The 24,808-nt window shown below is 37.9% G+C and overlaps 1 protein-coding gene across 2 annotated transcripts in view; it reads right to left on the bottom strand.

Moving 5' to 3' along the window:
- The window catches only part of LOC129359424 (SPRY domain-containing SOCS box protein 4-like), a 28,263-nt gene extending 11,746 nt beyond the window's left edge, over window positions 1–16,517 (bottom strand). Inside the window, exon 1 of one of the 2 annotated variants that reach the window (XM_055029046.1) lies at window positions 16,269–16,517. The gene's annotated coding sequence lies outside the window, so the exon portion shown is untranslated. Of the gene's footprint in view, window positions 1–5,392; window positions 5,652–16,268 lie in introns of those variants that run through there. The other variant, XM_055029047.1, reaches the window with a different exon arrangement.
- Between the last annotated feature and the right edge of the window lie 8,291 nt (window positions 16,518–24,808).

Raw genomic sequence — 24,808 nt, 5'->3', positions numbered from 1 at the left:
TTCAGTTTTAAGTCATTTTAATGACAGGCAATGTGACAGAGGCTGTATAGAGCACATACTAACTTGGCTTCAACCCTTCATCACCTCCTGACGCTAGTCTAATTTTCTCAAACCAACAAATACCTGGTTACTATTCAGCGACTAGGTTGTACACTGATTGCTTCAAATTCATCTAAACATTAAGGCCTCTGCACAGTTCTCTCTACTTTGAACTTCAAATGCTAAGCCATTTATGTTGTATAAGAAAAAGACATCAAGCTGAGCTTGAAGAAAAGACTAAAGGCCACTGACTACTTTCAAACATACAGAGTGCAGTGTGATTTAATAGAATGAAGCTGCTTAAAACCTGCTGTACCAACAGAACTCCTTGTCCGTTCTGCAAACATTCTAAGATTTCACAATCCCCTGCTGTTTCAGAGGAAACTCCACGTGTTTCTTCCAGGGAATGTACAGTCACTGGAATTAACCCTATCATCTTAAATCCCTCAAAGTCAACATTTATTGATGGCTTCTGCTTAAAAACCTAAAATGGTGAATGATTTCTACTTACAGTCACAGATATGAAAAAGCCAGGGGCCAAATTTGGTTCAAACAATGGAAATCTGTAACCAAAATGTATTGCATTTATAAAATTCTTATCTGCCATACTTAAAGTACAGTGTAAGACTAGGATATTTACTGTTGAGCAGGAAAATCTGTGGCACGCAAATTCAATGTCCATGCATTTCAAAAATGTCCTGTCTAAGACAGTCCCATGTCTCCCAGTTTGGCAGACAGAGCTCAAAGGTTTTTGCAAATGCTGCTATAAGTAGGGCTGAGGGCTGCCCTCAATTTGACATGGCTGTGGGGGGAAATGCAGCAAGAATATGTAGAACAAACAGCTTTGATTGAGTCTTTTCTCAAAAGATTGAGTCTTTTGAGAAAAGACTGTGTACAGTTCCTGGGCAGAATATTGAAATAGGTTGGACATTTCACAACTGCTTGAAATGCTGAGAAAAGGACAAGATTAAAGAATTCCTAAAAGACCCAGAAATGCATAAACTTGTCTATGTCTACATAAAAATAGAAATTGAATGGTAGGAAAAATCCCTAATCAATCCTTAGAATTAATACACTTTCTGGCTTTATTGGTCATACCATGGGCTTTGGAACATTAAAACTTTTAGTCTGAGGATATCTCAAAATACAGAGGTGAAACCAGAAGAGCAATTCAGGAAAGAGAAAAAAAAACATACCCCATGACAAAAAGACAACAGCAGTCAGAATATTCAGACATCCAATCTCTGAGGATCATTTGTTGGACCTTGTCTCATGACTGGACTGCAACACAGAGCAACTTCAGCATTTTTCTCTACTGAAGATAGAAACATCAACACAAATCAAATATTCAAATAATCTCATAAGCACAATGACTATATGAACCTCATCTGTGGAGAAAAACTTCTAGAGAAGTTTTTAAAAACACAATATTACAACTTTGTTAAACAACAAGTTACTTTAATTATAACCCATTAGCGAAACCAATGTTCACCATGGCAGGTTTAATCAGTCTAGGTGTCTCAGAAAGCTCACTTAACCTCCATCTCTCTAACTTCAAGCCTATAATTACATGTCGTACTTTGCATTATGTATCTAAATCTGTTAATCAGTGGCCTTCATTTAATCAATTCTTTTCTACATGCGTATAAGGTTTCATTCAAAGCCTGGTTGTAACTATAATTGAGACAGCAGGTCAAGGTACACTTCATTATAAAAAGACATCAGAATCCTTTTTACACACGTTTGAACTGTCAACTTGTGAGGAATGAAAGGTGGTGAATATTGTCTCAAAATTCAAATTCAACTGTCCAGCTGAAATGTCTTCAGAGTTCATGCTCTGAAACAAATACAGCTGCTTCAACTTAAAATATCTGCCAGTTTACTCTGATGATTAACAGAGTGGAACCTCTGTGGAAAAATTTTATTTGTCGCTACAGGCAGTTTGGATCTTTACAATTAGCAATTGTTAAATATTTCCCCACTAAAAATACTAGAAATTAAAATCATTTGTTAACCAACAAATGACTTCAGGCATTTGTTGGTTGTTCAATACTAATTGAGCATGCCGTGGAAATTATTTCCAAATTTGTGAAGTCATCAGTCCTGTGCTAAAATATTATAATACTTGCTCATATCCATGTATCTTTAGAGAGTCATGGATGGTGATGCTGGTAGCAGTCAGTCTTGCAACAAATCTGAGGAAGACTCTGACTGAAGAGTGTTGCTGGACTGAAAGTCCAACTGAGAACTCAATATTCAAGCATAGGAAACTATTTCCCTCAGTTACATGTCATCAATGACAGCAGTTGGCAAGCACTGCTAATTCATCCAATTTTGTTTTGCCACACTTTAAATCTTTGATTGGTTGCATGTTTAGAAAGTGGGGCAGAGAGACTGAGATGGGGAGCTGATCCTTGCACATCATGGTTGATGGAAGGGATGTTTTGGACTTCTTTCTACCATTCCTGTGCTTTTCCTGCTTTGCATCCATGAAACTCCTCTGAGATTTAGAGTTCAATGGTGCATTTTATTTGTAATTGGAACAAATACAATGGAAGACAAGAAAACAACTCTGAAAGAGTTCATATGCAGTAGCAAAGCATAGAATTATGCCTTGCTAATTCAAAGCTAGAGTCATGAGAGGCACAAGAGTGCTCTGGTTCAACATCAAACACTTCAAATCAAATTTGGGGGAATAATCACCCATTTATGTTTGGAATTAAAAGAAATTCTTAGTTGTATTCAAACTTAAAAGTTTCACAGAATAAAATTAGACATGACTAAAGAAAGAATAGTAAAATTGTTGAGGTTAGACAGGAACATGAACTCAGTGAGAGCTTATTAAATTTCTGTATGTTGCCTTTCAACACCAACTGGAAGTAAAAGCAGATGTCACCAGTATGAACCGAACAGATCACTTCTACAAACAGCTCTATCCCAACTTGCTTTTTCAGTCTGAATACCTTCATAGTTGACTGGAACGGTTGTTACTTTGGAACTTCTTAAGTCTACAGGTGCAAAATTAATGTGATGCAGATTGCAGCTCCCAGCAATTAGGTCTTCATTTAAATTCTATACATATTATTTTTATATGGAGTTTAAATGTTCTAATGAGAACATTTGGAGTTTTCCCTCAGTTCTGCAGTTTCGTTTCAATTTGCAGAACCATGCATGAGATTTAAAACATTTACTTCAGGTGTGCCCAAAATCAGTCCTTGAGGGCCGGCACCCAGCATGTTTTAGTTCTCTTCGTGGTTTAATGCACTTGGATCCAATGCTGGCTCATTAGAAGGCCTAAGAAGAACACTGACATGCTGAAAAGGTTGTTGGTCCCACCAGGGAGAGAACTAAAATATGCAGGATGCCAGCCCTCAAGGACCAACTTTGGGCACCCCTGGTTTACTTCAAAGATGGTGTGTGTGCATGCATACTTTTGACTTTTTGATCCCTGTTGGACTGGCCACCTGTCCAGTAAATACCCTGCTTCTTGCCCAAGGACAAAGTCCCTGTCACCCCATAACCTTAAACACGACAAAAGACTAATAGAAAGTGAGCGAGAACTCTCTAGCAGGTTATTAAGAGTATATTAAATATTAGATAAATTTTTGAAAAAGGCAGAATACCAAAAATATATTTTTTAACCATGTTCTGCAGGGATCCCAGCTAAAATTATGCTTAAAGTTAAGCTTAAATCATGCATCAATCACTGCATGATCATGCTTTGCTACACTTTCAAAATAGCAGAGCAGCACAGGTGTGGATGATGCAAAATAAAATTTCTGCTTTTCCATCTTTTATTTGTTCTGTTTGACTGCAAATGAACCCTCAGTGAAGCACTCAGAAATGGGTATGCAATGATTTTGGCAGATTGCAGTATATGGCCTTCACGCAGAGCATCGGATTTGAGAGGGAGTCTGTGGAAACCAAATCGAAAACAGATGATGTTTCTCAGATAAAAAATTAGTGGAGACACAAAGTGGGAAGGCAAATTAGTTGCAAATAAAAAGTGAAAAACCAAGGCATTCCTCCAGATTCTTTACATGCAGTAAGATTGTAAATCATGAGATAATCAACTAAGAGGCATTTTTTAAATGAAGTCATTTACAAAAATCACTTCAGGTGGCTGAAGTGAAAGGCTCCAGGTCAAGAGATATTATATTATATATAATCACTATCAGCCCCCTCTGTCTTTTAATACTCTATGCCAACATGTCAGATGATCAAATCAAGGTCTGATCTGTATTCACTATGAAACTCTGACTTGAACGTGTTATGGACAGTTTGGTGATCTATTGAGCGTTGTTTTTTGTTCCATTGCTTGGTGTTCTTTACCATTTACAATGCTCACATTGAAAAAGAGGCTGTATTGGCCTCTGCAGCTCCCTCTCTGTCTGATGCAACATGCTGCTCAAGTTCATATCCACAGAGAGCTTTTTGTGAGTAAAGGCTGCAAAAACAGCAGCTGAGAAACTTATAACATTTTATGCTTTTCAAAAACAAGCCACAAGTTTGTAAAGCAGAAGATGAACTTTTCTAAATTGAACCACATTCAGAGTTGAATGAACAACCTATCAAAACAGAGAAAGGATCCTGATGTTAATCAGTTTAGCTGGCTGTTCTGCATTAAATCTTCTGCAGGAGAAAGGTTAAAGTTTACTGAAAGCTGTAGCTAAATGTTTGACATCAGACAGCTTTCCTAACAGAGTTAACCATTTTTTGGAGAATATGTAGCATGTTATTTTCACTGGCCTTTGATGATACAAAGTATAAGTATAGATAGGGAATTGTTTTTTATTAAGAGTAATGAAGTAGCAAATGAGACTTGGTACTATCAGATACATAAATGTTAAATGTTTTATTGTATATGTGAGCAAAAACAATGACTTACAATAATTTGATCGGATTGACCATCTTAAGTGAATCAACTAAATCTCAAACCTCCAGTGAGAACTTAGAAGCTTAGACTCAGTCTTAAAGGTGTTCTGGGGCTGGAAAAAAAGCCAGTTACACTCCATCTCAAGAGTGTAATCAAACAAACAATTGCTAATTCCAGCTACACCAACACACGAGTATGTGAAACATTTTGCTGAAATCCAAAACAATCAAAAGTTCTGCTGACGAGAAACCAAACAAGTCACCTGATGATCAAAATAGGAGGTATAAAAGTTGTGATACAAAGTAGAAATAAATAAAAAAAATAAAAAACACATGACTTAACGTCCAACAAGAAAAAGCTTATTCAGAGCTGACATACACCAATTACGCTGTAACTGTCGAGACGTCTTGAAACCTGTCACTTAAACAAAGATCTGCTAGAAACACAAAGGGCCAAGACACAGAAGTGGCACCTTACCATAAAGACATCGCTTCAAGTCAGGCAATTTTGACACAGCGATGCAAATATAATCACAGCAGCCAAGTAGAATAGTGGGAATACTTGCTCTTCAATGTGTCATCCGACAGGAGGTCAGAACACACTCACCAGCCAGGAGAGTGTGGGCCAAGAGAGAGACAGACAAGAAGAGTGCGTTTGTGTGGGGAAGACAGCAAGTTCCTGCTCGTGACGCGAGTATGGGGAAAGAGCAAAACAGAAAAAAAAAAAAAAAAACCTGGCTTCAGTTCCCAGCTAAGAGGGAAACAGCTGCTGGAGGAAATGGAGGGGGGCTGGAAAACACAGGGAGGCAGGATTCAGTGTGAAGCATGCTCAAAGAGTTACCAAAGCGGTCCAAAAACCACCCACTCTCACAGATACCCTGACTGAGCTCCTTCAGAAGAGAAGACTATGTGGACACACACACAGAGCTGCCTGGATTGGCAAATTAATGCTCAGCTCAACTTGCTGAACTGGAGAAAACCCACAGGGCTGCTCAGGATTAGGTCCAACAAAGTGCAGACCCATCAAAACTCACCAGCACCTCTGAGGCAGTGAAATCAGCGAGAGAGCACCTATCAAAGGAAGTGACATCAGAAGCATGTGATGTGAGAGCAATTGACACCGTTCCATAAACGGTGTTTGATATCACAACAGAACAAAATGATACATTTAGTGTCATTAAGGAGCTATTATTTTACACTGAAGGTTATAGAATTAAAAAGATTCTGACATGAGATACTGACCTAGGGTGGTCAAAATAATACTTTGGAATAGCAAACAAGAAAAAAAAACAAAAAAAGAAGTTCTTTAAGGATACTGATCTGTTTAAAAATAAATACCCACAGGTTTCACATCTGCACACCAGTGCTGCAAGCACAAACTCTGTGTAAACTATAAACCTAGTTTTGGCTTGACGGGGTGCAAGCAAAGTCTGGCACTAAACAGCACAATCTTCTTTATAGAAGCGCTTACACTTGCTTATAATTAGGAAGACATGCAATATACACCAATACCGCTGAATCAAATAATTATAAATTATTATTGCATTTCCACATGAGGCTGAACTAGATGTTACAAAGTTAAAATATCTCCATCAGCTTTGTGAAATGTGAAGATATGTTTATTTCACAGAATTTCCTCAATTAGGAGAAACTCCAAAAATAGCAAACTGTGTTTTACATGGCAAGAGGTAAAGCAGAGTAACACTGAGAGAAAAATAAGAGTTTGCATTATCATGACAGGATCTGTTGATAGATCTCAAATAAAAATAATAATTGGGGCTGAGATTGACACAAACAGATTCATTTAGCATAAAAAGTGCTTTATAATAGCAATCATTGTGAGAGTTATTAAACTTTAACAGGAAAAATAATGGGATCAAAACTGACATTTCAAAGAAAAACCGTCATTTGCGCAGTCATTGCACATTAAATTCTCCCTTTATGCATCTGGCTGATTGCTGTTGCCAGGGCAGAGGAAGGTCAATAATGGACCCATTTGTCCAAATGACTTCCTGCTTCTCAGACACACCCATTAGCAAAGGATAAGAGGCCGTTTACAGTCTGTGCATCTCCGTTTACCCAGGAAGAATAACTTTGGCAACTACGTGTTAAAACTAGGAGCCAGTGCCAGCTTTTCATACAGACTGTGGTATTTCTAACACTGGTTTAGAGCCTAAGCCAGACCCTTATCCAGAAGGATAAGGGTCTGGATGATTTTTTAAAGTTCATGCAGTCAAAAAATTCATATTTCATTCACTGCTAGAAATTACAATTATAACTGAACTGCTTTTCATTGTCACATTATAACATCCAAAGAAGTGCTCTTGTATTTTATGACAAAACCTTAATTAGCACAACATTGAGGAATAAAAACAACTGAAGGTTTCAACAATTCTTGGTATGGCTCTACATTATGGATTTTTTTTAAATTAATTATTTTATTTTATTTTTTTTTTTTACACATGAGAAACATTTGAATTTTGGTACTGCAGTCAAAAATGTAGATACTAGATATTCACACATGAACTTTATTGAAAAGAAAAACCCAAATAAAGGACAAAATGCACATTACGTCAACCTAATCTTTTTCAAAAATACTACAGAGACCATTTTAAAGCTTTTCTTGTCTACCAATATCAGTAAACACTATTACAAATTCCATTTTGTTTGTTAAATTCTGCAATTCTGTCCTGTGACAGATTGGCGACCTGTCCAGGGTGTACTTCGCCTCTCGCCTGAAACGTTCGCTGGATTTAGGCACCAGCACTCCTTGTGACCCCTTGTGGGTATATAGAATGGGTGGAGTTAGTGAAATTCCAGGATAAAACTAGAAACTAGTCAATAACTAGTGTGGTCAGGTTTCAACATGTGCTTTCAAAGATTAGAAATTTGTTTCCATTTCACCCAAAATTGCTATAAGGAATAACTTGAGAAAAATCTGTTCTTTCCATCATCAAAATGATAAATACCACAAATTTGAGACAGATTTTTAGTTTGAAAATGAATCAAATAATTGAACCAAACGACAACAATTTTCAATTCCTATCTCAAACATTAAAACAAGAATTGAAGATTGACAGACATCCTAATCCATCTACATCTGACATACTGAGACATTGCATATATCGGATTCACAGCACCTGGGTCACATCACCAAATTTCAGGTTATTTCCTTACTAAAAAAAAATGTTTAATCAAGATGCCACAATGAAACTATATTTTATGGGTCACCTTCTTCCTCTTCATTTACAGGCACGAAGGAAATGTTACCATTACCATAATAAATGATATTTGGCAGAACATGTTAATGAGCTCAAGCAGAGGTAACAGTCCAACACAATGTCATGCATAATAAATGCAGTAAGCACTAAAGTACTGGTGGTTGTTCTAGGAAAACTGGATGTGTTTAGACCAAGCTAAAATCCTAAAGCCAGGTTTCAGTGTTTGAAAAGTACTGCAGCATGGCAAGAAGATGAGGTGAACATTACTACAAACACGATACTGTTATTTTGATGCGGAGGAACAACATGCTGTTCTTTAAAGATCAAAAATATTTTTTATTGGAAGTACAAGTTTTGTTTCAAATAGTTTTTCATATGCAAGAATCAGTCGCTAAACTGGGTTAGATTGCTACTAGATTTAAACTCATCTTTTTTCCTAAAGTCCCAACAGCACAGCAATCCTTTCTAACAAGTTTACCTCTGCTGAGAATCTCTTGTGAAACCTCTTTCATGTCCTTTCCGTTTTATTATCTACTTCTCATTAACAGGACAATTAGTTTGCAGTAACTAAGGCACAAATCCAATTTGGTTCACAAGCATTTGTATTGCATATCAAGATGCTCCCAAGAGGAAGCACTGCAGAGGTTAGCGAATATGGAAAACTGTGGCTTTTAATGATCCGACATTGTTGATGAAGGCTAGAGGGAAGTGAGAGTGAACCATTTATCAGCAGACGGCCTCAGGGAAGGCACAGACAGCCAACCGTTTCAGACCCAATGCGTTTCAATTCAAACACGTCTCTAATGACCGATTGCTTCTGTGGTCATTGGCACCTCTGAATGGGTTTAGATTGAAATAACAGTCATTAAATTTCCCAATAAAAAGCCACGCTGGGTGTCCCATGATAATACTAAGTGTGAAATGACCTTACAAAAACATCCTCAGTCACATGACCAAGAATAGAAACATCTTGACTGAAACGCAGCTCTGAATGTTTCCTAAAGCCATTCAGTAAAACAATTGTGTTAAACAACTTTTTACTCTTCTAAAGATTTGAACATATTAACACTCTATAAGGAAGCAATAAATCGACATGCAACTTCCATTGTACTAGCCATAATCTAATCAGATTTTTGATTAATGTGTTCTTTTTTATTTTTGTTGTTTAAGCTTTGACCTCTACTCATTTTTTTTCCTCTGTAAAAGGATGCAAAAGTAGCTTAGACCAGACAGCAATATCAAAATTCTGCATCACAATTGTCCACAAATTTTTCATGAAATGCGACATTGCCACATAGTCTTATAGCTTGAGCAGTAATTAAGCCACAACACCTTTTGCTATCCAATTATTAAATAAAAAAGGAAAAAGAGAAACCACATGACTACAGCAGTTGAGCTTCAAACATGTTAGAAGTATTGTTTTAGGAGCAGGTGCATTCTGCCACAAATGAGCAATTGTACACTAAAGGAATGTCATTTCATTTTAGGCATTTTTTTTTCAAAAGGGAATTTAAATATGTTTGTAGAACATGCTAAGTGTTTTGATCCAACATCAAAATAATTGATTATTGAAATAATTGTTAACTGCAGCTCTACAGCAAAGAAAAAATGTTTACACATTTGATTGGTGCATCTCTAAAAGTACTTTTCTTTCTAAGCAAGGTGATCAATCCTTTGACATTAGTTCCAAAAATTACTCAAAAGGGACACAAATATAATTAGCTCATTTGATCATGTATTTGTAATGATCAGATGGATGCAAAATAGTTTGTGGTGATTTTGGCAGCAGGACAACAGATTAATTCCTTCATCCTTCTGGCATGACCATTTTTTAAGTTATGAAAAAAAAGAAAGTCAAAATTCAAGTTCCTTTTTTTTTCTTTTTACAGATTCAGGCAGGAAATAAAATTGCTTTGTGTATATCAAAGTGTGGAGATAGTGGTCTGATCTCAAAGTAAGTGAATTAAAAGCAGAGCCTACCAGCCAATCCAGACACGCTCAAAGACGACTTGACACATGCTGCACATCAGCCTAGAAACAGTGGTGACAAGGAGCTTAACTGGGAGGCATTTTGGACGGCATGTCATTGATGGAGTTAATTTGGTATACCCTCATATCTAAGCTTGTGGCCTCGTTAAGAAAATAAAAATTATGAACTACGATCAAACATGCCATGAAAGAACAGGGGCAACTAACGTCAACTTTTAATTAACAATTTTTAATTAAAGAAGCTAATTTCTAAAGTATCAGACAAAACCACTTTAGTGAAAAGTGTCTTCAGATTTCCATGTTGCTTTGATCTCACAAAGATGCTCTTCTTCAAACTCCAGTAGTCCCGACATTAGTACTACCCCTAACTGAACAGTCAGGGAATCGGTAGTGCAAAAAATCTCCAAATTTAAATATTTTTTTTTCTTTTTCGACACCCTCAGTAGAGAACATAACCAACATGACCCTGAGCAGATTGGAAAGAACCGACAGGCACCTTGGAAAGAAGACAGCAGGATGCTGTACGCCACTGCAGCAACAAGATCCCAGTGGTGGACGTCTACCAGATCAGGGGACAATTCAATTATTCATGTCATTACAACATGAGGAAACAATGGCTCAACTGAATGGATAGTTGTAATAAGAGGAAAGCTGAGTGTATGGGTCAAGTTACAGCAAGGTAACAGGAAGACGGTCTTGGCAGGGGACTAAGTGAAACTACGAAAAGAATTGGGCTTGAAAAGAGTTGTAAAGTTTATTCAATCTTCTTGTGCCAACATTTACTACAAAGCCAGATCTACTCAAAAGAAATTCTTTGAAACAGTTAGATAAAAAGTTCTAATTTAAGTTTAGTATTAGTTCATAGAAATTAACAGCAATTACATGCAATAGGTCAAGAACTTTTCAAATATGAAAGAGGGACCAAAAGACCAGAACTAATTTACTACAAGTCACAAAACTACTTAATTTGGAAAATTACTATGAAGATATCCCAAGATGAGAAACTTCTCAGGAACACTGCATAGATTCCAAATATTTGAAACTTTTTCAAAGAAGACAAGACAACAACCTTTATATATCGAGCCATCGTCTTTATTTATTGTGTAGTATACGGTTTTAGCTCTGCTACACTGGTAGCCAAGTAACGACATTTCGTTGTCAAGATTCACCTTGTTTTTTTTGTACAATGACAATAAAGGAAGTCTAAGTCTAAGTCTAAGATCTGCCTGAGGGGATAGCAAGTCCAAAAGGGATCCACAGTTTTGCCAGCGAGTTTAGAAGTCTGTTTTTTCTCTCAGAGGCAGACCTCCAGAGGTAGCTGCCCTTTTGACTCCTATCAATGTGAAGGAGTAGCTGCTGTATTTTCAGCTCAACCTTGTATGACGAAGCTCCTCAGCACATCTAACACTGAGTCCACCCACCCGACAAAGGACACTTGAGACAATCATACAATCGGTATCCAAAGCCTAGAGATGAGTTGAAACCAAGCAATAGATGAGGAGCTTTTAGGTTCAAATTTTTCTTCACTCCCAGAGATTGAAACAAGATGTCTACAGATGACACCTTCATCAGGGTGTTAAAACACCCATATTTTTCCTAGTGACATAGACACTTCACTTTTCCCACAGTTTAAGACTTATTGCTATATAGTTATGAGCAGACAGAGACCAATTTGAGTACATACATCTCTGCAAACAAAAAAAGCAGAGATGTATGTACTCAAATAAAATAATTCTGCACACAGATCTATTTTAATATTTCCACATTTGTTGAGCTACTACTATGTGATAAGTGAAAATATTTAATATTTTAGCTGAAGATTTGTCAAGGAGGAACTCAGAACAGCAAGTTTCCACGCCTGGACTGAAAACCGCACCACTGCACATTCAAGACTCTGGCTTGAAGATGCCAAAAGAACCACAATACCTCCAAAACAGGAAAGATATGACCCAGACATTTCCACACTACAAAGTAGAGGCCCTCTTCTCCATGACCACCTCAAACAGAATCAGTTGAAGGGGTGCAACATTCCTGCCTCCAACACATCTCTGCCCACCGCATCAGCATCCACAATGACTCTGACATGAGCTGAATTTTTTTTATTTTCCTTTGAGATAAAGTGTTTTGAATCAAACCCTATGCATTTGTCAGTTCTACCTTATCAGTATTTATAAAAAATATATATATCTTGATGTAGATTCCAAATCTTAGCTCACACAGAACAAACACCTTTAATGCACTAACTTAGGGAAAATTACAGAGTTTAGCAACACTTCTGTGGTTCAATTTCAGACGAAAGAAGAAAGTTTGCACCATGAATGCTACTTCACAAACCAGAGACAGCCATAATAAAAACTTCATTCTTCAATAGTCATTGAACAGCTGCTTCAATGTCTGACTGAGGTCTAGTCTCTATTTAAGCATATAGAGAACAAAAACTCTGCATACTGGATCAGCAGAGTTGTGCTGATTCTCTACAATGATATGCATGTCCTTACACTGACCCCCCGATTTGGGTACATCGTTTTGCATGGCTGGCTGTTGTGGTAGGAAACAAAATGAGGATGATGAGAGTATGATGTTAATTGGTGAGATAGTCACATTCTTTACACTGTGCAGACCATAGTAAAACTAAAGAGTGGATTGTATTATTAACACCTCAACAGGAGTTGTGCATTATTGCCTCAGAGGCTGGAAATTACAGCGTTTCGCAGCTACTGAACACAGAAAGCAGTTTGGGAATAAACAGGAGGGAATTATCGTCAGGAGTAATTTTCATTCAAAGTATTTTCCAGCTCCTTGCTGCAAACCTTCAGTATACGAGTATAGAAACATGTGGGTGGAAGATTCTTCCAGGAGGAGCAGTTTACACAACATCCTTCTCACGGTTAAAAGATGAAAGTAACCTCAACTTCTCGCTCTCTCTGGTGAGCATTAACACTGTAGCAAACCTCCAAAATCTGCTAAAGAACTTAAGAATTCAGTCAACAGCAGCAACAGTGATCACATATACTGTAGATCAACCCAGCCTTTTACTCCATCTATGCAACTTACATTGTGGAGTATAGGGAGAACTGGTGTCATAGATGGAATCGAAGGGACATATTGCAAACATTTCCGCAGCGATGAGATGTCAGAATGTTTGCAATATCTTGTCAAGTTTTTATTTTCATTGCTACAAGAAGCAATGAAAACATTTATTGGACAAAAAAGTCCAATAAATGTCTAACTTTTTCCTCAGTGTTTTCATAGTAGTTCTGTGAAAACTAATCTGCTTAAAAGATTGAAATTAGCTTATAAAGACACTCAGCGAACTTCTCCATTACTACAGCCTGATATGTTCCTAATGTCAAGCTTTGCTTTGTCCAAAGTGGTTCTGGACTGTAGACAACCTGTCCTTCTGCAGATAATGATTCAGTTTCATTTGCATGCGAAACTTATTTCAGACGTCATCTCATTTAGGTTAGGAAATATTTTACCGCAAAAGTGTTTGAAGTTTTGTACTGTCCCGACTTGCTTTCATTGATGAAAGACCAAAAATCTATTCCTTTGTGCAGAAGTCAAAGGTTAAAGTCATGCATCATATCAAAGCTATTAGTATGTAATAACTTTGGTTTGTTAAAAGACAAACAAAAACTAGTTTAAGTTTCTTTGATGAGCAATGAAAAGTGTTTGGCAGAGATATAAAAGCAGTTTTGTGTATGGTGAGGCACTGGATATAATTCTCTCATACAAAAACAAACACGAGGCCGTTTAAATGGCCTGCTGTCCAGCAGAGCCAGCGCAGGGCTTTGCTCAGCACCGCATTGCTCTTAATGGGATTTGACAACATTAACATTCTACTGAGTCAGCATTGGACTCTGTGCCTGCAGTAGCTGATGTGCTGAGTACAGCCTGGGCTCTTAACTGTACATCTCTATTATTGTGCATGTGGGAAATATTATTAGGGAACAACTGAAAACTTGTGCATCACTTTCAGATACGAGATAAGTGGTAGAAACTTTTGCAATCCGCAACAACAGTCATTGATCACACTCATGTTAATGTTGCTCAGGTTCATTTGGACGTAGTAAAAAAAGAAAAAATCTTTGATTCATGTGAGATTTAGCAGCACAAAGATAAATACATTAAGATTTAATATTGCAAGAATTTGGAATTATTCAAAACTCACTGAAATATGTAAAACACTTTGTTCACTGTATTAAACTGTTTTGGTGTTAGAAACCACAAACTAACTTTTGAATAACTCCAGTTTCACAGCATTTAATCTCTGAGGTTAACCAATACTCGGTTCCTACTGGCAGAGCAGATATGAAAATGAGGTGCTAATGGCCAATACTTTCTTGGCTGTACTGTTTTATTAATATGAGGGTTAGAAAGAAATACAGAAAGGATCCATTCATATGAGGGAAAACAATAACCCAACAGTTCATTTTGTAACCAGAATCTGAATTTTACTTTGATTGTTATGACCAGTTTCAACCTCCTAAATTGACTCCAGTTTGTTAAAATGGATAACTTCCAGTTCGTAGGAAGCACCCCATCTTGTGATGTGAGTTAGCCCTCACAGAGACATTGTTCAGTAGAAGGTCCAGCAGAGACTGCACTTCCAGCGACAACTAAACAAGTATAACCTTCTGCTGGAACTGCTGGTCATCTTCAGATTATGCAAGATCACCAGGGCTGACCTTCCCTCCATCCAGGACTTGCAATTTCTCTGCACACCCCACACATCCTGGATAGGGTTGTGGCTGCAAATACATATAGATATTGTTCCTTTGTAATAATTGTATTTCCCCCCTAGTTTATGCATTTCTGCTTTATGTCTGTACTCTGTGAAAACTTGATACATAAGTCAAATTATTTTTTTGCACACAATCTTGGCCTGATTATTCATATGTGCTGCTACCATATTACACTGGCAAGACAGTTTCCGAGTTAAAAATTCAGTCTTTTTCAGTTTTGATGATGATGTTATTGGTCCAAACTGTGATAACATGACCCAGTAAATAACATTCCATACAATGTGCTATAGGAGAGGGGCGTTTGTTTATTACAACAAACCCCAAATGAAAATAAACCAAACAATGACAACAGTCAGCCAAGCTGCCACATCAGCCAACTATGTAGTCCATCTGCTGCTGGTCCGCCCACACAATCCTTTATCACACTTGATCTGGACAGCAGCCTGCCAGGGCCCAGCAGGGCAAAGCAGATGGTGTGGGCAAAGGCTGAGCACTTAGTCTCCACTAACAGGCAAGCCTTAAACCGGACAGACTGTGAACGGAGACCCGCAGCCTTACTGCTGTACAGACTGAAACACGTTCCCAGCAGTGTGGTGCAATGCATGAGTGACAAAGGGTTGTTAATGCATGGATGTGGTGAGATGGAGTCATAAAAGACAAGCAGCGTCAATTCCAGTAGTTTGATGCTGACGCCATCTCTCTGCAGACATTTGAGAAGTTGCCTTTTTATCAACTTTATTCGGCTGATTAGTTGGTTTTTTCTTTCCAATTACATAAGAAAAACGATTTGATCGGATCGGAGGTTTGTTTGTTTGTTTGTTTGTTTTTAAACTGACCCCATGAGGACAGCCAGTGCAGCAGTATTGCTTAGTTTAAAAACTTCACTTCCAAGCGTATATCTGAATCTGCATAAGGAGAACATAAGAAATCGTTTTGAATGATTCAGACAATCTAAAGCCTTTAAGGTCGGTAGGACAAAACAAGTCTCACAAAAGCCAGTCACTGCTGCCGTCTTCCAAGGTAACAGCTTGGGTCATGAAACATGCAACTCAAGTAAAAGTGACAGAGCCATCAGGTCAACAGGTTAAAAGATGACTTGTAACAGAACCGCACTTTCAAAGAGAAAAACTTGTCCAACTCTTACAAATACAAAAAACATATATAAATATCCATGTCTTGGTTTCTTCTTGTAGTCGCTGTAACAGCAACGAAGTAACACAGCGACACATTATTGTAGCAAAACGGAGTTTGGGAATCGAACTGAGTTCACCGGCACTGGAGGGAAAGTTTGCATTTGAAGAGATTTGTGTTGTCCACAAAGTGGAGCGAATGCAGTTACATACAGCTCTTTTAGGCTCTATTAACACCGTCCGAGGAAAAAAGAGAAACAAAAACTTACCATAAGCAGCCTTCCAACGAACGCATCCAGGCGCGTCTCCGAGAAAAGCGACTAGAGACAGAAGAAAGCCCCTCTCGCGACTCCGTGTCTCCACAGCCAATCTGAGCACTCAACAGAAACACGCAAAATGTCGGGAAAGTGCAACAAACAGCGGTGAAAAATGGCTGAATGTAGTCCGTTTTTTGGCGGAAGCAGGGAAGGTGAAAGGACTGTGAAGAGGGAACGGAGCGGCTTTCTTTCTTTGTTCCTTCTGGCTGCAGCTTGTTCTGTGGATATATTATAGCCGCTCGTGTCCCAGACAGCCGCTGATTGGCTGGAGCCACGGGATCAAGCAAAGGTGAGTGACGTTAATTTGGCCACAATTACAAATCATTTCCGGTCACGATGCCTCCAAACAGTGTTCTTGCCACGATATGGCAAGAATACTTCTTAGTAAAGTTAATAGTTTTTCACAAATTAAAGGACTAAAGCTAAAATAGTAAAATTTGTATTAATTTTATGAAGTGTTTATGGTTCGTACTTTCAAAAGTGCTGTACTTTGTAGACCTGATTAATTGGTGCTTTTATTTTTGTGTAATGTTTTTAGTGCTTCCTGTTTGATGCTGGCGCTTAGCCTACGGTAGGGTGGAGGCGCTTCCATGCTTTACATAGTTTTATACTGAGTCTAATCAAGATATTCTGCTACTTATTAAATTCGTGCCTATGAAATTCATGTGTTATGATCGTTTTTTTTCCATTTTTTCCTCCAGTTTTTGTGTGTGAATCTAAAATTTCAATCTTAAAAATCACCTCATTTAAATTCAGTTGAACGAGATGTAATGTTTATTTGTTTATTAGCAGTAAACTCAATCACAATGTCTCCCGCCACTATAAATACACAGTCCTAAGGACTGTCATTTTATTTTATATCTTTGCGCATATGTTCAGCCTATCTTGGATTAGGCTGGATTTTGTGTTATTTCATTCTTGGTTTTGTCTAAAGTGGTCAGTGTGGTGAAAATGACATGAAATGATGTAATAGGCTATCCAATTCTAGTCTTACAATTTGAGTAATAGTTTCATTCATCTAAAACTGTTTTAGCAATGTATGTTTAGTGTAGAGTATCCAGCTATAGATTTGATAAGTCTGAGCATGCCATCATTCTTACCTAAAGGTGATCAAATGCAGACTAAATTCAATTAAAATGCTTTGAAGTAGCAATTTAATTTAAAACACAAACAGAGAGCTTTGGTTTTAACTTTATTACACAGCTGCAGTTTATATCAATGTTTACTTAAAGTTGTTAATCTCTGCAAGGAGTATTCATTAGGCAACGGGCAAATATGCAGATAATTGGGCTGAACAGCTGAGTTGAGCAGATTTGTAACCAATGCCCCACAGTGGAGCCATTAAGACTGTGTCAAGCAGCATGCTTTTCAAGGCCTGTTATCAATAAAGCAATGTCAATGCAGATGAGATTCTGTAACTAGAAGAAATCTCATATCACTTTTATCTCATATCACATATCCTTGTTAACCCTCTGATGCATAAGTGGGTGCTTTTGGACCCGGTGATGTTATCTTCTATCTATCCCCCTAAGAGGTCGATGCTCACCCCAGTCGAGCAGGATTTCACAGAGACCAATTCCAGAGTATCAGAGTGGAAAGGATCTAATAGTCGCTCGTAATAGTCCCTGATTTTTAAAAGCATAAACTATTAAACTGCTGATATGTCTTGCTTCTTTGAAGTTCCAAGCCAATAAATACCATTAGCGCTATTAGCTGTTTAGCTTTGGCACAAAAAGGATTTGGCAAGTTCATCATGGTTGCTACCCACCTTCTAAGCTTAGCAGCGAAACCCACACATTCTTTTTTTCTTTATTTTTTGTTACAAATTTGGCACCACTAAATTGTCAACTCAGCCCAACTTTTCTTTCTTTAAGAATATTGTATTTGATTTAAACACTGGATTAGATTTTTAGCCTTTTAGCTCATGGCATTTTTAATTCATTTTTGTAGATTCTAAAGCATTACTTGGCAGAAAATACAATCTTTTTTCATATTTCTGTTCACTCACATCTCTTCACCTACAAATCCACAAGATAATATCCCAGCCATCAGTCCTTTGCATAAACTTGTTGGCTGAATGATTCTGTTACATTGATGGTCCTCTGCTTCACCATTTTAAAGACTCTGCACGAAGTCCAAAGACAAATACAGAAGAGACTTGTGAGAACTGTGAAGGAGCAGGCAAACAGGGCTACTTTGTGAGAAAGACAAAGAGAGGGAGAGATATAGGAGCAACCGGTGAGAGAGAAGACATAATGAAAGGTAGGGAATGAAAACATCTGATGTAAAGAGGCCTGCCAGAGGACGTGGGGAGGAATCTGCGAGGAACAACAGAAGCAAGTTTCCTTGAAGCCGGCCCCCCAAAAAGCTGACAGGCAGGCAGATACATGCTGCCTCACCGTCTCAGAGCTTCGTTCAGCACACAACAGATATGCATGAGACTTGCCCTTACACAACTTGAGAAATCCTGCACACCATTGTAGCTCTTAGTTATATGCAGCTGAAGCTGCCTCTGTCTAACTGAGACATGGTTTTGAAGTGAGGAACAAACATTTTACCGCTTGTGGAGACAGCTTATAGATAGATACATCTTCCCCTCCTTGTGCTTCCAGTGTCAAGCCTGACATCTACTGGCTGCAGCGTTGGTCCTAATGGACAGGAATGAGAGTGCGACTGATCTTTTCCAACAACTCTTGGCAAGTGAGTTTATCCAAAATGTCGAACCAGACCTTTAATGACTCCCTTCAGAGTGGCTTGAAAAAGCAGCTTTGTGTTTTGGACTGATGGTCTCATGATACTGGATATGTTGACCATCTGATGCATAAGTGGGTCCTTTTGGACCCGGTGATGTTATCGTTTTGCAATATCTTTGTAATGAAAAGTTTTCATCACTTTATATTCCAGGTGTTCCTCAACAAACATGTTATTGATATCATGTGATTCAAATTTGTTATTTACCTTTGATACATTTTAAGAAATATCATGTTTTATATCACTATCCCATTCTTCCATAAGTGGGTCCAAAATGACCCACATTCATTTCCTATGGAATTTAATGGGAATTTTTGTTTCTCATCAACACACACACACGCACACCCCTGCCCCCCACGCACACGCACCTACACACACACGTGCGCACGCACACCCCTGCTCCCATGCACACACACCTAAACACACACACGCGCGCACACGCGCACGCACATTTAATGCACTTTGACGTTTTTCCAACATTGCTGTGGTAAAATTGCTGTTGTCATTTTGTTTTAAAAATGCTCTGCCAATTGTCACAAATGTTCTACAAATTGTTCTAAAAAATGCTTAAAAAGGTGAAAAATGAAAATATTTCAAACATAAAATAATAATTAAAAGAAATAGACAAACCCACTAAACCCAAATTACTTTTTTGGGTTAATTTGAGAAAAAAACCCTCAAATTTTATTGTACTAATGGGTCAGAAATGTGGACACAAGTGTGAGTTAAAAGCAATGATGCATTTGTTCTTGCTGTACCTGCTCTAATTTTTACATTGTTGTCCTTGAAGAAGTGGATGAGATTTTCTTGTTTTTGAGCTATGAAGTTTAAATTCTTTAAGACTCAGCTAGCAGAAAGTCTCAGTGTATTGGATTAGAGAACATTTCCACCATTCTGATCTATGAAAATTTTGACCTAATGTTAAAGAACTGGCAGCAGGCATAATTAGTTTGCAGTAATTTTGAGTTGCACAACCTCAGTTTGAAGCAATACTTGTAGATAGTAGGAGTCTGCGATGTTATGAGCATTAGGCAGAATTTGATCAAAAAGCCTCATGATATTTAAACTTGGATCTTGTAAAAATGGTGAAATATATTTGAAAGCTCAAGTACGTGATGATAGAGCATTGTCTTATGACCTATTTAACGATTGAATGGCATTTCTAGGTGAATGTAAGGGGAAGAAATGAGCCTTCAAAGAGCACAACCTGTTTGATGATTTGAAAGCTTTTCTATTTCTACTTGATAGGAATAAATTACTTTAAAAGGTTTTCTTTTTGTAAAAGATATAAACAGAAGAATTCATAGGCATCATGTTTTGAAACCAGTTCTGATTTAGATTTGAATGGGTGAAATAGCACACAAACTGCTGAAGTCATGACATGTCAGAAATGAACAGAAAAATAACTTGTAGAGATGGAACCTCAACAGACTGAAAGTCTTATATTAAAGTTAATAATTTTCTCCCCCGAAAAAGAAAGTGCCATTTCAGAGGAGACAGAGGAGGTAGAGGCTCCCTTTTTTGCAGCCCCTACCTTCTGTGAGTCAGCAGGGTTCTTCTCCCTGCAGCGCTGCAGAAGATACGTTATAGAAATAACTTTGCTACTAAGAAAAGCAATACTTGTAGATAGTAGGATGATTCTCAGCAAAATCCTCATCCATATAAGATGCTATTGGAGGCAGCCCAAGATTATGCAAGACACAAAGCAGAGTTTGGTTTGAGTGGGCCAACTTCCAATTTCATCACTCAACACCACTAATATTGTTTAGTTGGACAATTTACACCTCTGATGTCATAGTTCACCAGAGTGCGAGTAAATTCTCTCTTTGCTTTGGCAAAGAAATTATTTGGCAAGCCGACAGCTGAGCTAACCATATCACAGAACAAAGTTTGTCCTGGCTTCATATTTATGGCTAGCCTTAAATACAACAATGTAATCGCTATATTTTTACAAATGGTTATTCATCTTTGCAATCTATGAAATGTTTACCATTTAATTTGAAACAAATGCAGGATTAGATTTATGTATTTAATGTACATGTATTAAAATGAACAGACAAGTGTATAAGAGACGATTCAGGACTTGTCATGGTTTGAGTTTTTCTGTGTGTTTATTTTAGGTTTCAGTGTCTTATGAGTCACCGTGTTTTCCTGTCTTCCCCTCATTCGTTCCCAGGTGTGTCTCGTTCCCTGATTACCTCCTATGTATTTAATGTCACCTGCGTCTCTGTGTCTTTGTTGGGTCTTTGTTTATGTGTCATACAGGTCTCCCCTCAGATGTCAGCTGGTCATTTGCTTACCAGCCGCTACCAGTTTTGAGCCTTAGCCTTCCGCTCAGCTGTGCTGCCTAGGATTTTGGACTTTGGATTGTTTTGTGCTTATTTTCATGATTAAAACCACCGTCATTAATTTCTACCTGGGTCCCCTGGGTTCTGCCTTACCACCTCACACCACAACTCTTGACAGGACCATGAATATTCCAGAGGAAAAAATGTTTTATAAGCGCTTCTGTAGGTTTGTTTCATTAAAAATGATACACAGTGTATTGTCCAGTATGTAACACTGCTGAAGTGCTTGCTTATCCAAAAACAGTTGTAGGCTTTGAATGTGTTCACTGACTGAGGAAACTGGAGCTCAGCATAAGCAGAGATTGCTGCTGACTTGCAGGAATGAAAGAGTAGCATTTTCTTCACTTTTAAAGCTTTTATTAGAGGAGATTTCATGTCCTAAATTATGTAAAGTGCTTCTATGTGAAGGGCCGTACAAAATGCCATTCATAAATCTTTGGAGTGTCCCTTTAAGGACTAGTGAGATTTCTTCCTAAGCCTGGATCTTAGCAAAACTGATTCCCTTAACAGGCTCTGGAAATGAAGCAAAAAATCTTTGTGATACAATAAAAGTTTAAAAGGACTGGAAGACTTTAAAAATTACCTGATTCAGATGAATACCCACATTTTCATCAAGTAAAAGTACTGCATGGCCCTTTCTTACTCGTACCGAGTCTGCATGGCTCAACTGTTTTCACGTTTTGTTGTGTCAAACCCAAAAACTTCATCATTCTCTATTTGATCCACAGTGCAAGTGGAGGAATCTGTACCATGAGACATGCTATCTAAAAATCTGTTTTTTTATGAAAGAGTGGAAGGATGTAAACCATTGTGGAAAAGCGTCTTGATCAGTGGGTACTTGTGTTTTAGTAGTCAGTTGGTTTTGTAGTTGGATCATTTTGGTCAGTACTTGTGCATGTTGAGATTAAATGCCTGCCTGCACATACAAGAAGACAGAAATGTGTTCTCTCTCCCAGGGGTGCAAGAAATAAAACTATTGAATTTAGGCGCACTTAACTCTGCAGGTCTCAAACATGCTGGATATTGACCCTCAAGGATTGGAGCACTCGTTTAGATCAAAGCAATGTTCACGAGTTGGCATGAAAACTCATGTTTCCAGATGCTCTCTGGCTGGTCTGACTGAGCATGAGGTGTTTTACAGAGAATGGGCAAAAACAACACTGGCAGAATCATACCCCAAAGACTTGCAGCTGTAATTGCAGCTGTTATATTGACTCAGCAGGATGAATAGAAATGCTTGCCTTTGTTTCCTAGTTTCTATTTATATAAGAAGTTTGAGAACCTGGTACATCTGTGTAGCTGCACAGTTATGGACTTGGTAGCACTACTGCCTTGCGGCAAGAAGGTCCTGAGTTTATACCCCACCGCTTATCGTATGACCCCTAGAAATAGGCACTAGCTTCTTCGTGACCTTGCAATAACAAGCAGGTATAGAGGTATAGATGGGTGATATAATTTTGCTTTTATTTATCAGTAATGCACTAATTTGTGCCCTTATGCATAAAAAAAGCATGAAAAAAAATGAAATCATGTTAAAGATGCTGCATTCAATCAGAGACTCAACGCAGAAAACCATATGTAATCTTTTAGTTTTAATTTGGAAGACAATAAATACACTGGCTACCCCCCGGATTGCTTCATCCTACAATGTTGTCCCCAGTTTTTGGTTTACAAGTGAGACTCCACCAGCACCCTCAGGCTCTTCCGATTATGCCAAGAATACTGCCATGCATGGCAGAAACTTTCGGAAAAACACACTCAACAAATCACATACAAAATAAACCCATGCAGTGCGTGAGTCAGTCTGCTTCTGTAACTGCAGATTTGATACTGAGGTGCTGCTGTTCAGGTCCAGGAAATAAGTTGTGAATTAGGGAAGAGTGTTTTTCAGATACCAAGGGGTATCTCTTGGTATCTCTTGGGGCTGCATGCCACTCCTTTTTTGAGGAAAGATGCCGATGTTTGTTTGTAACAGTAGAAAATGCTTGATGTGGTTGTTTTTTATTTGGATATTTTATGTGGTTTGGACTTCAACAGCAGCAGGGTGTCTTTTTTGCAGTTCTTGCTCCAATGTCTCGCTGGAGGAGGTCACGGAGGCCATCTGGGCCCGACCATACTGCCACCTGCTGGCAGAAAATGTGTATACAACTATCACACAAAACATGAAAACAAAAACTAACCCAAAACTATTTGTTTTTTTTTTCTAGTCTAATAAGCAGAGAAGTGTAGTAACAAGTTACATTTAATTTAGAAACTATTTTTGGTAAAAAAGTACTTGAGAAAGTACTTTTGCACCATAGTTTTTACTATTATTGGTGAAGTACTTATTCAGTAAGTACAGCATTTATTTTACTGCATGTAGAACAGTGACGTAAAACAAAAAGAGTTTTAGAAATTTTTTTCAAAAAAGTGTTTCTCCCTCCTGGTTTATTTCTAATTTTATTTCAAAGTTTGCCCATAACTTTAGATCAGTCTGTGTATATTTGTTTAAATATTTACAACCATTGTTTTGATCAAATGGTTACTCAGTACTGGCGAAGGCTTATAATTTTTTTTGAATGGCTGTTTTGTTTTTACAAGCCAATGTATTAATCTGTGACAGAGAGACGACCTGTCCAGGGCGCACCCCGCCTCTCGCCCGGAACGTTAGCTGGAGATGGGCACCAGCACTCTTCCCGACCCCACTAGGGACAAGGGTCTTAGGAAATGGATGGATGGATGTATTAATACTTTATTATTAGTCATGTCCTATAAAATGATGGCCTAAATCATAGTTTACATTGGATTAGGCAGCAGAGGAGGCTCCCTAAAAAGGTCCAGTGTACTTTGGTTTGGGAGAGAGTGAATATTTGTTGGTTTTGCTCCTCTTGATTTCTTAAGAAACTTCTCAAAGTTATATTTGTCTAAAATCCCCACCAGCTAAGTAAAGCCAAACAAACCTAAATCCAACATCAAATCATGCTGCGTTCATTCAGTCTCCCTTTCAGAGTCCAAAAACACCCAGTTTACTCTTGGTTTTTGCAGTATGTGCATCATTATCTCCTTATTCTCACAAAACAATTTAGTGGAGGAAGCAAATCACTTAAAACTACCTTGTTTGTTCTTCAGGTACTCATTCAGCAGGGTTGTTGTGTATTTTTGCTTTTCTGACTCTTAACTAGAGGCAGAGCAGACAAAACTTATACTCAAGCAATAGTAGCATTACTTCAATAAATGTTTACTCAAGTACCGCAAGTAAAAAAAAAATAAAAATTAAGCTGTTCTTTTCATGCAAAAACTTTTTTTGTGGTCAATCAAATCATATCCTTATTTTAATTAATTAATTTAATTAATTTAACAAAAAAATCCAAAAAGCTATTTAAAAACCCTTCAGATATTTTTACAAGTGTAGAT

This window comes from Poeciliopsis prolifica, unplaced genomic scaffold (assembly GCF_027474105.1).
Source record: "Poeciliopsis prolifica strain line A6 unplaced genomic scaffold, Auburn_PproV2 SCAFFOLD004, whole genome shotgun sequence".
Classification (NCBI taxonomy): Eukaryota; Metazoa; Chordata; class Actinopteri; order Cyprinodontiformes; family Poeciliidae; genus Poeciliopsis; species Poeciliopsis prolifica.
This window is presented reverse-complemented; position numbering and strand designations above follow the sequence as displayed.